Source organism: Myiozetetes cayanensis, unplaced genomic scaffold (genome assembly GCF_022539395.1).
Source record: "Myiozetetes cayanensis isolate MyiCay16 unplaced genomic scaffold, myiCay2020 scf6-25, whole genome shotgun sequence".
Classification (NCBI taxonomy): Eukaryota; Metazoa; Chordata; class Aves; order Passeriformes; family Tyrannidae; genus Myiozetetes; species Myiozetetes cayanensis.
In genome coordinates, this window is record NW_026087853.1 from 44346759 (window position 1) to 44360714 (window position 13956).

The following is a 13956-nucleotide window of genomic DNA, read 5'->3' on the forward strand; positions in this document are numbered from 1 at the left end:
AGAGAGAAATCACTCTCAAGTGTGTTTTTTTCCTTGACTGAAAATCTCACCAGGTGACTGGGACCCAAGATTAGCTGCCTGTATTAAAGCCTGAGAGAAAGGATGGTGAGTCAGGGGACTAGAAGTTTACTCCTGTGTCAGGTGAGGACGGAATGGGTTGAGGATAAAGGGGAATGCTTCTAAATCATATGCAAGAAGTGCAGAAAATGGCTCTTTCTCCACCAGAGAAAAGCTGATACCACTTCAGCTCAGTATTTCTGACAGCCTCATCCCCAAGCCCCACTGCTGGCCAGGGCTGCTGTCATGGGTGCAGCACTGCAACTCACTGCCATGTGTTGCCACACCACAGCAATGCCCAGACAGCCAGGTCTTGCTGCCTTGTTAAGCCCTCCTAACCTGCTGTTAAAAGCACTGACAGCACTGCTAGGGATATCCTTTCATATCCCCTGGGCTCCATGCTGATACGCACCTGATCTCTTGAGATGTTGTCTGTTCCCTTCAGGAAAGCTGCCAGAAATGTCAGTGTTTTCACCCTTCTGCTTTGTGTGTGGTGGTGGGGCTGTAGCCCTGCTTTAGCAGCTGACATCCTCCCCAAGCTCTGTAATTGGGGTAATGGAACTAATGAGGGGGTGAAATCCATCCCATCACTTTCTGTGATTGTCATTTGCCTTTTCCTCCTTCATCAAGTCAATGGAGAAATCTGATATCTGAGCCAAACAAGGGACATCTGTAACCGTGGTCTAACTAGCACTACTGGAGGCTTGGTGCTAAGGATGAGCAGAGCAAATTCAGAGCCACATGGACACCTGCCTGTGTGCTTGTCTACTGCATAAAGTCACCACAAATTAACTGTAGGTATGTCCAGAAAATTAATGAGTTAAAGTCCTTTACAGCCTCACGTGGGCCATCTTCAGCAGAAACAGTGTCCTTAATTAAATCATACCTCATTCAAGAGGTGCTGAAGGCAAGGAAGGCAGTCTGGGTGCCTGGTGCTGTACAGGAAACACAGGGGTCCACAGGGGTCAAAAGGTCCACTACCACAGCTCATTCACATCCACCTGCAGAGCAGAGTGGGGTGAGGAGCTAGCCTGGATTCATTAATTGTTGCTGGCACAGGGTGTCAAGGAAAGCAACTCACTGCGGGCCATGGGAGTGAATTGCACCTCGGCAGTATAGCTAATTAATGGAGTGAAATGAGTGGTTGGGAGGTGGTGTAATGGAGAGTGAGTCAGGCACAGCACCACATGGAGCTGATCCTGTGGTTCCACCCTCCAGCATGCTCAGACCGCACTTCAGGTCATCTTCTTTTGGGAGCAGGCAAAACCTCAGTTGTCTTCTGGTGGGGAGAATAAATTACAGGCAATAGGGTTAGCAGAAACCCAGTACACTTATCCCAGAGGCTCAGCACCTGCCCTGAGCACGACGGATGTTATCCTATGACTTTGAACTGTGAGCAGGAAGGAGATCCACATAGATGCCTGGGTTGGAGAGCCTAAAGGGCTCGAGGGAAGAAGCTCTGCCAGGACATCTGAGTCCCTGTTGTCCATCCCCCTATCACCACCACCAAGGTGATGTGGAGGTCTCTCTTCAGTTTCTACCCAGGCACCTGGACCTACCCACCTTGGGAAGGAGCCTGGTGAGTCTAACCCGCTCCACTTATGGGCAGGCGAATCACTAGTTGCCATCACTGGCACCCCAAAAACAAGGCTGCATCCTTCACTCAGGTGTGCACCTTGGCAGCAGCTGCACGTGTCTGAGCTGAGAAGCCAGCACCAAGGTGTTAAGGAAACTTTCCTGTCTGACCATTCAGGAAGCACTTCAAATTTTGGGACTGTGACAGCCAAAGTGCCTCCCAAATGGTCAGACAGGAAAGTTTCCTCAACAAAAGATGAACTGTTTGCATCGTGTATTGATGTGCCCTGTGCTCATAAGGGGCTTAGGGCTCCAGTTTTGGGCCCCGTAAAAAACATCTTGGAGGGGCTGGCTGGGGGAAAAAATACCCCTGCAACTGCAGCCAAGCCAGAAAGCATCCCTGGAGCTGTGGGACTGCACCCATGCTGCACAGTCTGGGGCAGAGCCAGGCAGGTGGAAGCAGCCACACTTGGGGACAAGGAGCACACTGCTAGTTCTGGGGAAGCTCCATCGCTCCCGGAATGAAGCGATACAGGTGCTGGCTCTCCCTGGTGAGGTGACCACCGGGACCTGGACTGCAGCCAGGAGGTGAAGAACGAGGACGTGCAGAAGAGCCCAGGGTTTCGAACTCAGTTTTGGCAGTTGGAGAGAAATTCTCTTTTCCCTTCCCTTCTTCGCGGCTCTTTTGTTTTCTTCGGCCCGACAGAAGAGGCTTCCAGTAAGCGGCAGGGGTGGGGGCAGAGCCCACCCGCACAAAGGCAGCTCCCCACGGGCTGTGTGACCGCTGTCACGCTTTTTCGCTCAAATCAACGCCAGCGGAGGATGACGTGAGGCTGGTGCTCCCCGGCCCCGGGGCTGATTGGTCCCAGCTCAGGTTTGAACGCCAAGGTGTCCTGGCAACGAGAAGCAGAGGAGCCAGACTTTCCCGTCCCCGCTCGGCTCCGGGAGCGCAGCGGGTGCTGGAGAAAGGCAGGCATCGAGGACGAGGAGCAGCGCGGAGGGCCCTTGGCCCTCCTCCAGGTACCCTCTGCGCGGTCCCGGGCCATGCCCCGGCCCCAGCTTCGGAGGTGGGATGAGTTTCACCCAGCGTGGGTGTCTCAGGTGCCCACGGCGGCACTGACTGCACGTCGCTCCGCCGGCACCTGTGCTCCTGTCTGCAGACACGGCGGTCGAGGGGCTTGCTTTAAGTGGGAGTAGGGCAAAGGAAATCTCTGGGACTGTGGGGGGTTGAGGGTGATTTTGTGGGAGGGGTGCTTGGGGAGAAGCTGTGCAGCGAGGGGGGAGTCAAGCGGCCTTCAGACAGTTTGTGGTCAGCTCTCTTGCCTCAAGGAGGACGGAGCAGCTGATTTTGGGTAAGTTTGGGTTCGCCTGAACAACCAAACTCATAAAAGCCCTGCAGGGCAGCCAGGGCTACGAGCTGTGCTAGAAGAAGGTGGCTTTAAATTGAAATGAAGGCTTTTCCTGCTGATAAAGAGCTAGTCCGGTTGTGTCTCAGCACAACCCGCCTGCACGCCCATTCCTCTGGAGCCGGGGGGAGGGTGAGGAGGGAAGGGCCCCCCAGGGCTCAATTGTGTGCAGGGAAGCGAGGAGCATTGTGGGGGTGTGCTGTAAAGAAAAGGCTTTTTCCTCCACTTGGGAGATGGGAGCAGAAACGTAAGAAGCCTGCCGGGGGAGGACGCTCGCCGGCACGGGGAGGCAGCGCTCACCACAGCCCGTTTTGCACCTGTCAAAACTAGCAGAGACAAACACGTAAAAAGGTGTGCCAGCTGTCCGAGATGAGGAACCACTTTTACAGGGTAACATTTCATCCCAGAGCCAGCTTCCTGGCTCCGTGGTGGGTGGTGAGCTTGTGGAAGGGCTGGTGTCCTGCGTGGATTCAGTGGCACACACGGAAAAGCAGCACCACGACTCAGAAAGGCCTTGGTGCCACAAGTAGGGCAACAATGCCAAGACCTTTGAGATCACAGTTTGAGTTATTTATCAGGGCACAGGGCTGAGAGCTGCCTGAACAATTCTTACCCATAGCACCAAAGGCACGAGGAGACTTGGTAATCCCTCCTGGTGTCATGCTTGTAGCAGAGGAGCAGATCCTGGTGTCAGGAAAAGGCAGAGGGACACCACAAAATGAGCAGAGAGGGTTGCTGGCAGTGTTTTATTGCTGACCTGGATTCTCACTGATGACCTGGAGATGTAAGATTAGCACAGTCAGCCTATCCCAGGACGGGGTGGGGGATTAGAGAAAGGGAAAGGGTCATGCCTGTTACACAGATCATTTTTCACTGTTTAAGTGGGAATATGCAGAACAAGTTGTCAATTTAAAAAAAACCAAACCTGCATAATGTAGTGTTGCCAAGGTTTAGAATTTTGGGGTGGTGGACTTACAGTAGTATAGGCTTTGCCTGGAAAACACAGGTACCAGATCTGTGAGATTCAGTGATGCTTTTTATATCTAAATAAAAGTTAAGAAAAAACATCTGTATAGTAAGAGGAGGTTTAACCTAAATGAACCTGAAAATTCAGAAGCCTAAAGGTAAATTAAACAAATTGGATATTTCCATTCTTTTTTTAAAATCATGTTTTAGAGCCAATTTTTAAAATTCAGCAACTTGAGAGTGGGTGATTCTGCTTGGACCAGCAGCTCTCCCTGCTCCAATTAGTTCAAATAAGCCTTGTTTCTCTCAAGGGTTAAGGCAAGTACATTCTTCAGGCTTTATTAAACCCATGAACAGTAATGTCAGTCTGAAACCCAAGAGAGGGGAAAACATACCCACACCTTGCAGGCCATAAAAAGGAACAAATTTAACTCACTCTGTATCTCCCCAGCCGTTCTGCCTAGGGAGTTTATGACTGGGAGTGTTAGCCCCACTGAAGCAGGACTTTCCCAGATAGTCATTAAATAACTTGTCTTAGCTGGTATTTTATGGAATAAACAGTGCCTGTCGCTTGCTAATAGCATCTGCTTTTATTTGAGTGGGATCATATTTTATAACAATCCTTCTGTTCAGTTTGCATGTTTGCAGTGACCCCAGTAAGTAACCACTCGATGGCTGGTAGTAAATTCACTCCCAGGTGTTTAATGATGGTATTTACCGTAGGAGCCACCAGTCTTAAGGCTGTAGTGATGATGTGGTGATTAGGGTGGGTTGATGGGACACAGGGCAGTTGGGTAATTGCTAGTGGTGAGCTAGTGAACTCCCAGGTAATTGCACCTTACCTGGAGAGGTGTGCTGTCTTGAGCGATGTTTTAAAGACAAAGCTGCGAGGAGTATAAAGGACTGTCATTGTCTCCATATGACAGAGCTGAATCATGAACAGGAAATTGTCCCTTCTCCTCACCAAGAAAAATAAAGCTTGGTCTGTTTTCTTTCCTGTCGCTTTCTTAAAGAAAAGACACTCACGGTAGGACTCGTATGCCTGTCGGTCTGTGCACCTTTCTTCTCTTTGTGCTCTTTAAACACTATTAAGAAGTAGAGATGCTCTGCTTCAGGACACCTACAAGTGTCCTGAAAATGGGTCTTGAGGGGAGGAAAGACATACTCACTGTCCCTGGAAATGCCTGGCATAGACCAAAACTCTGTTAGACACCAGAGAGTCCTTGTAGCAGGGGGATCCCAGCAAAGCTCACTCACCAGAAGGCTTCAGCATAAGCTCAGATTTCCTCCATAGACATGAGGTTCAAGCAATCCTGGTTCCTAGGAGAGCAGACATCATTAACAAGGTTATGAAGAGGAGACATTATTTTACTTTTTATGAATGTGGGATCTACAGAAGTTTGTGTGGTCACTTACTGGAGTCCCCTTGGCCCTTGGGCAAGATTTCTCAAGTCCCAGCCATCTCCATGTGTGTTTGGGTTCCTTGGGATGTTACTCAGCCTGCACGTGCGTGGAGCTGGTACTCCCCACCTAGTCCTAGTGTTGGAGGCTGTCTCAGGTGCTGCATCACCCCCAGTGCCTGCGGTCTCCAGCCTTGGTACTTTGTGTTTGTTTGCCCTGCATACCCATCAGTGGAAAAGCCAAAATTGCTGTGCCCTCCCCGCTCCTGTAGGAGAGGGCTGAAGACATGATTCCTATAATTGCCACCCTCTCCTACCCCAGAAAGGAGTAATCACCAAAGCAGTGGTGACATTAGAGTACTCTAATGCTTCTGGAGTCCTCATCATCAGGTCCTGGAGGGCTTTGGGAAAGATGCCTTACATCTATTTTACAGCTGGGAGGGTGGAAGCAAAGCAAGGGGCCTTGACAAACACTGCCAGGAGGAGAGCAAATGGCAGGTTTAGGTAGGGGCTTTTCCAGCAGGACCAAGGGGCTGATAGTGGTGCTCTCACCTTACCCAAGGGAGGTGCTCACCAGATGGGTCTGGTACCAGGAGCACTCTGGTTGAATGGCCCTTTATCTGCTCGAACCTTTTCATTTTGTCTCATGATTAAGAGACAAAGATGGGGAGTGTGTCTCTTCTCTCCAAATTATTGAGCTTTCCTTTCCCTCTGTAGCAAGAGAGAAAAATTGCAGCAAAACCAGCAAAACAAACTCCAGTACAAGATTGTTCCAGTGATGGGGAGAAAATAAGTAATTTGTGGGCCCAGGACCACCCAGGAGAGAGTTTCCTCTTGCCCCAGCAATGATTTAAGGGGCTTTGCAAATCGGGAGTACCAATAGTAAAGCTGTGGCAGGGTTATCAATATATTAAGAATTTTGGGCAAGTGGGCCAGATGTTTCCAGGTACTGGCTGATAGGAATGATGAAAATGTCATTCCTCTAGTGCTGATAAGGAAAACGTGTTGATTGTGGTTTTACTGACCACTGCCAGATATTTGAAATTCTTTAGTTTAATCATTGGTCCAGGACCACTAGGGCCAGTGGCTCTGACCACAGGAGTGCTGGGCTGAAGGAAATTCCTTGAAACCTGCTCTCTGGTACCAAGATGATCACCAGGCTACACAATACCAGTTTTGAACCTGAAGATAGTGAGGTACAGGCAGAGATCAGAGCACAAGATTCAGAGGCAGGAGCTTCTGGGTGTTGATCCTAGCTCTACAGCCAACTCTCTTTGTCCTGGGGCAAATTGTTTTCCTTTCCTTTTCCCTGCTCCCCTTCCATCCCCTTTCCAAATCCTTTGTCACATGAGGGTTGGGGAGAAGCTTGCAAAACTCCTTCTGAAGTGCTTTGAAGACATAAAGCAGTATGAACAAATGATAAGTTGTATGGGCAATATAAACAAACCTGGCTACATATTTCCCAGGCTCAATGAGTAAGGAGGAGGGATTAACTGGTGGGTGGCACCCACATCCTAATTACAAGGCTTGTCTCTGGATCCTGCAGTGTGAAACATCCTCTTGGCTGAAAAGCAGATGATACAGTCACACCTGAGCAGAGGCAGGGGAAGAAAAACTTGTCACACAAGTGAACCCGAGTGGCTGGAAATTTCCTTTGGGAGAGAGTGAATGGTGGGTACCAGCAGTGGGTTGGAGATGGTCTTCTGGATCACCTCCAGACCTACTGGTTCTGCTGTGCCTCTTCCTTCCTCTTGTCTGGTGAGTTTTTCCTGGTGATTGCTAGATGACTTTGAGGGTCCTATAAGATCTAGGGAGGTTCTTCCTATAACTGCCATTTATCCTCTCTGACACCTGATTTGGGGGATAACCTCTGGCATTTTAGTACCCCATTTGTCCCACACCAGTTTGTCAACTCAAAAAGCAGCACAGCCCCGGAGTTTAGGATTGAATAAGTAAATTGTGAGTGTGCTTTACTTTCTGAACCTTTGCAGCATTTCAGGGTCACATTTCTCACGTGTCTTTGCAATAGTGGGAGTTAAAACCTGATGCTGCATCTGTATGTGCGAAGAAAAGTGAGATATCCACACAAACAGCTACTGCTGGGGAGACAAGAAACCCAGCAGATACCATGAAGGCTGATGGACCTGCTGAGAACAGCCCCAGACAGGTGTCCTGGGCCTTTTCCACAACACCTGTGGTTCTCGCCTTACTGCTGCTTTTTGCATTTCACATGTGCTCATGACCTTGCCTTAAATCTAGGTTGTTCTTGCAGGTATAGCAACTCTGAAGAGCACCTGGAATAGGTCTGCAGGTCTGGCCCCTTGTTTTGGCCAAGTATGGCAGCAGATTTCGGCATGGGCAGGGAAGTGCAGGTTTGGCAGCCTTGGGTCAGGGAAAGCAGCTGCAGTTTGCACCTCTGCCTTTGATGCTTTAAAGCTTGGGCAAAAATCGGTCAGGATCAGTTGAAAGAAGACATCTGAGTGCCTAAAAGTGCAGACTGATATCTGTGTGCTGTTTATTTTAGTTTTAAGCTGGATCTCATAATTTCATTTTACGTTTGGGAAATAGGAAGAAATATTATTTCTCTCTCCTTTTAATAGTCTTCTCCAGCCTGAAAGCTGCTGGGGTAGGAGGTGTCCCCATATGTGTGGAAGTGCATGGAGGCTTATACTGAATCACACTACACTGGGTCTGGAGCTGAGCAGCTAAGATGCTCTTTAAGCCCTGCAGAGCTGCATGTAGTGGAGGGCATTTTTCCTCAGTGAGCATTTGATTCCTCAGCTCTGTGGGGAAAGGGAGATATCTGAACAACCTGGGGGTGTTCCTCCATTGCTCGCCAGGGCCCAGCAGCACCTGCTCACAACCTGTGCTTTGCCTTGGAAACCCCTGAGGGGTGCTGAATATATCTGCTGCCTAGTTTCCCTCTTAGTTAGTCTGCATGGAACAGCCTCAGAGATTGTTGCCCCCACCCATCCAGCTTGCCAGACAGATGTTAGAGATGGTGATGGATATACCTGCTCTCCGATTAAAAAGCAGTTTAAAATGCATCCCCTGCCAGCTGTGGCCCTCTGCCCTATTAGCTTTTAAGTGGTCTCTGGAATAAATCCTCTTTTTTTTTTTTTTTTTTTTAACTCAGCCCTACCCTTTCCTGCAGTCTTCTTCTGCTGATTTCTGCCTGGCACAGCCCCAGCAGCAGCCCCTGGGCAACGTGGCACATGTAGTGGAAACAACTTTGGCTGACCAGGATGCTTTTGCAGGGAGCCCCAGTGCTGTACACAGTACAGTGGGGAGGGGAAGATGCCTCCAGATGGAAGTCAGAAATCTCTTCCTCCTCCCTTTTTCCCCCTAACCCAGCAATTCAGCAGTTTTGTCAGCATGACTAGACAGCATGGGGATAGAGATAAGCTGGAGCCTCCATAGCACCAAGCAAAAGCCTCAGTTGCCTGTTGCAGGAGCCTCTTTATGTCTCCTGCTGATAGAGGGAGAAAAGGAACTGCATGGGGAGGACACCACAGAACAAATCCTTTTGGGGAGAGTGGATGTTCCTCTGCACTGGACATTTATATAACAGCTCGTCCTGCCCTGGTATCTCCGCACAAGTCAACTCATCCTTGGCATGGATTTTCCTGCCTTTTCCCAGAGATCCTGAGAGCTAGTCATCCCTGGGCTGCCTTTCCAGGGCTTTTCATCCTGCCAGAGACCGTAACAGCTGTGGTGCAGGTCTCATTTCTTCGCTGGGTTTGCCCTGCAACGGTGGCAGCAAGGATGTGCTCGTCCCTGCAGACAGATTAAAGGCTGGAAAGCTGCCCTTTTGCCTAGGTAGATTTAAAAGTCCAACAGCAACAATGCTCAAAGAATACCTCCTCTCTTGGTAGGAGATCTAGGGAGAAAGTCTGGCTCAGTGCTGATGTTGTGTTGGGAGAGGAATGCTGGGGTGGCAGCCTTAGTGGGAGATGGCTCTGCCTGCATTATTCGTGGTGGTGGAGGGGAAACCTGTAACACGAAAATATAAATTATATGAGTTCAATAGATAGATAAACAGTACTTCTACCAGCACTGTAAATCAAGCCTTTTCTTCCCACCTCTTCATAGATTTTACCAACCTAAACTGGATTTTTTCGTATAATACTTATTTTTCACTACTAAGGCTTGAAGGAACTGTATTTTCAAGCAGCCCATGACTTCTTTTTTTCTAAAAAACTCAATTTTCCCCTAAAGTCAGCTCAGAGCACCTGTCTCTTGGAAAACCAGGCCCCTTTAAGATGTCTCACACTGCTTTGAATCACTAATTGCTTTTGAATAGGCAGGCCAAATGTTTTATCACTTCAAACTCCCATAGCAATGCAAATCTATACAGCTGAGAAGCCTCTTTCCATGCATGGGGGTGATGGGTATAGATAAGGATTAAAAATGGAAACCAATTCAGCCCAGGGGTCTTCTTTGTTCTTCCCTGTCCTCAGTGGTGTTGCCAGGGCTACATTTGTTCCCCTGCATCTTTTTTGGATGAGATCCAGTGCCCCTTGAATGCAAAGGCAAGAGGTACAGTGTCGGGGAGAGGGCTGGATGAGGTCCTAGGTACATACATATTTCATTGCCCATGCCACCCTCTGTATTGTCTTCTCTCTCTGGTTTCACAAAGGTGGTATTTTCTAAAACTCCACTTGTTGAGGGCAGTACAGCCCAGGCTTCATCCTGTCTAAAGTTTCTGGCTTTTCAGTTGTTTTCCACTCTCTCTGAATGACAGCCAGGCATATTTCCCATGCCTGGTGGTAAAAGGGGGGATGCATGATACAAAAAACCAGGACCTGCCAGAGAGCCGCTGGGAGGGGACTACACATGCTCTGCCATGTCCTTCCCAGGGTTGTAGAGTGTGTTTTGGGACTATGCTGGTTCACTCAAGGTGCAGGAGATGAGCACCACTTGCAGAGCCTTGCTTGTGCTGGGCTGCCCTGACTTCTTTGACTAACCCACAGCCTGAAGGTAAATATTGACTATTAAGAGCTGGAAAATCTCGGTGAGCAAGGGCAGTCTAAATCCTCCTTTTTGCTTAGGTCGCCTGTTATTAGAGCTGCCTGCTGTGTGCTGAGTACGGGTGTGCTCAGAAATTGCCAAGAGCTCAGCATTATGGAAGCAAAAGCCAATTTACTGACTTCCCAATAGAAAGGAAGATACATGCTGAATGTGCATCTGTTGGATGATATTTCTGTTTCAGTCATGCTGCTAACATACAAATGGAAAAGCGACTTTGTTTGCATGATTTATGTAGTTACTAGAAAAGCTTGGGTTAAGAATACAGTCCTACCATGTAGGCATCAAATACTATTTTTTATTTGGCTCCCCAGTTGAATTCCAGCTGACATGACCTAACGTACTTGAGTACTCTGGACATGCAGAGCCAATATCTTCAAGTGAAATCAATAGCTAATAAGAAACCAGTGCCTTGAAGATAATAACAATTTATCTTTAAAATTAAAAGACAGGTTGTGAAATTTTGTCAAAGGGGGAAAAAAAAATCTCTGTTCCTCTTTGTTTAGGTATTGTTATTTGTGTGTTTCAGGTGCATATAGGATCCACTTAGGACTTAATCAACTATTGTTATCATCATTGTACTTTTAAAAGAGACAGCTGCTTGGCTGCTTTCCCAACAGACTGGAATTTCCAGGGAGGCACAGAGGAAATGGAGTGATTTTAGGCCTTCATCCCTGCTCACCAAAGACCTTTGGCTCAACAGGACTGAAACTCAGGCTTAAATCCTGCAGGGCTTTACGTCTTTTAGTGTTGGGTTCCAGCCCAGGTGTAACTATCTTACTGAACTGGGGTCTTAATACATAACCCTAATGTTAGCCATGGAAAAATAAAAATAGAAAAAAATTTTAAAAAAGTTTTGAGTGAGGCTGGAGATGAGGGGCTGGCTGTGTGTAGTGTGGGGGATTCTGAGAGCTCAGGCTGGCAGGTGGCTTCGGAGGCATGGTGTTGGAAAAGCAATTAGAGATCAATGGGAATGGCACAGGTAGAGAGCAGGAAAAGGCATCCTGAAGGGTGGAAGCTGTGCCAGGCTCAGGTGCCCTCCCAGCATGAAACTGGGAGCCCAGGCAGGGAAGGAGGAGGAAAACCTGCAGCAAGAACCAGAAAAACCTGCTCATGCCAGGCTGGGATTCACATTACTCACACTGGTTTAAAACAGGTCAGGTTCACTTTGGTTTCCAGGCAAAGATGGCCAAACTGCCTAAAGACTGTTTTCAGCTCAGCTTAGAGCACTTCTGATCTCCCATGAGCCTGTTCACTGTGTCACTGCCCCTGTGCACTCCTACCCTTCACTAGGGCAAGATCTTTCCTGGGATTTAAGCCTTTCTAAGCGAAGGCTAGGCCAGGGACATGCACAAGGGCATGTTCTCCAGCCCACCTGAGGGGTGGGATTATATCTGGGCATTCACACCTCCTGAAACCACACGGTTTGAAGAAACAAGCTGGTTGAAGCCCATATGACCTATCGAGTTCTTATGGTCAGCTGGGTATGAGTAGCAAAGACGAAACCACGTTCTTGCTGAGAAGAAGGAGGGGAAAAGGAGCTAACAGAGTTAGAAATCAGATTGTCAGAGGCTAATGGATATGTCTGCTTATTAGGCAGCAATAACAGTAATTTACCTTTGAATCCCAATAATTCATCATAACGCTTTGCACCTACCTCGTGAACCCTCGCTGCTTATCTCACCCCTCTCGTTTAGGGATCTGAAAGCATTTCATAAACATTAATTAATTATTCCTCCACACCCCTAGAAGCAAAGTAAACATTATCCTAACTTTGCAGCTAGGGAAGCTGAGCTCACCTAAAGAGATAATAACCAAGCAGGGATGCAGGAGCCCATGATGCAGACCCTCATCCCAGCTTCTGCCACAAGCATCTTTCTGCAGATGGCTCTGCAGTGTGGACACTGGGAGCACAATCCAGGGTAATTCAGCCCCTCACCTGTGCACGTTTCTGTGCTTACCACTATTTTCAGGTGGCAGGAGAGCTGTAAAAAGGGTAAGGACTGCTCCTGCCTTGGAGATGTCTGCAACACTCATGTCTATCTCATCACCTTCAAGCCTCCACCACAGGGACCAGGCACCTGCCAGTGTGAAGCACTTGTCATTATTCACAGTAGGACTCTCCCTTTTTTAATGACTACGTTAATGACCCTAATCTGTTGGTGTGCATGTGGTTAATCCCACAGCTCTACAGACTAGCAGTTCAGAGAGGGTTTCTCTCCCGCCTTCTCACACCTCACTTTGCATCCTAACCTAATGCTTCAGCACTGAGATGAGCTGGTGAGACTTGTGCGAAGCAGAAGGCACCGCCCCATCACCTTGAAAATCGGGCTGCTGTGAGTAAATATCCAGGATACAACAGTAACAAATCAGGCCATCCCTCTCCAAGGTCTCAGCTAGGGGATGTGAGCGACATCCTGAAACAAGATGCTTCACCTTAAACCTGTTCTCACGTGCTTTGATGGATATTGGTCCTTAAGACAAAGGGAGCCTGCACAGATACATGTGTGACAAAGAGGTAAATTAAGTGGAGGATGTCCTCTCCAAATAATGAGCCTTGGCAGCAGAGGGGAGGACGAGACACTGGAGGTCCATGCAAGGCCAGTCATGGCCTGCTGGGAGGGGGGTTATTTTTTTTTTTTTTCAGGCACCAACAGTTGACTTTTGGAAGCCAAATGGATGCCAGCATCAGAGCAGGAGGGTTATGTTTCATAGACAAGTCACGGTGGATTAAATGTAAATGAATCTGCAGCGTGATGGACAAATGGGATCAGTGCCGGGCACCCCAGCTCCTGGTGGGCGATGGATTAGTAACGGGAACTGGTGCGTTTGCACACAGGGAGGGAGCGAATGGCAAGGCAGGGAGGTTTCCAGCACTGCCCTGCCTGTAGCACTGAATGAAAGAGACATCTCAAGGCTCAAAGAAGAGAGGTCGAGCCTAGATAAACACCGCCTTGGTCCCCCATCAGAGAATCACTGAGGCATGAAGAAAAACTTTAACAGCTGCAATGCTGCTTTTGAACCTCCTAGTAAAAGGGAGGGTCAGGAGGTCAAAACTTTCAATGCCTCTGGGAAGAAGAGGACTTTTCCCCGCAAGTTCAGTTGAAAAACCGAACTAAATTAGCATGACCACACTGCTAAATGCTTGGGAAACCTGAACGGCTCGGGTCACAGGCTCCCTGAGCAGCAGAATGGCAAAGAGCTGTTGCATTCCCATACTCAACAGCCATAATTAATGAGCCTATTTCCTCGGCTAAAGGCAGGTCTTCAGAATTCTGTGCAGCACCTGGATGGGAACTAAAATCTTATGAGATGTGCCCGGGCATCCTTTGTCCTCCTGACAGTGTTGCCCTTTCCCCTTCCTGTTTCTCCTGTCCATTTTCTCTCTCTCACTCCTATGCACCTTTGTTTCAGTTGCTTCTTCCTCCCCTATTCCTGGTGTCACGCAGCTCAACTCAGTGTTGAAGTGGGGAATGGCAGTGAAGTTGTAATGACCCCGCCATGCTCTCCCCTAAGGATGCTGG

General features: G+C 48.6%; 1 protein-coding gene across 1 annotated transcript in view; it reads left to right on the forward strand.

Moving 5' to 3' along the window:
- Positions 1–2352: 2352 nt before the first annotated feature.
- RASSF7 (Ras association domain family member 7) overlaps positions 2353–13956 on the forward strand; it is a 33227-nt gene continuing 21623 nt past the window's right edge. The window contains 1 exon segment of the mRNA XM_050335661.1: positions 2353–2652. The gene's annotated coding sequence lies outside the window, so the exon portion shown is untranslated.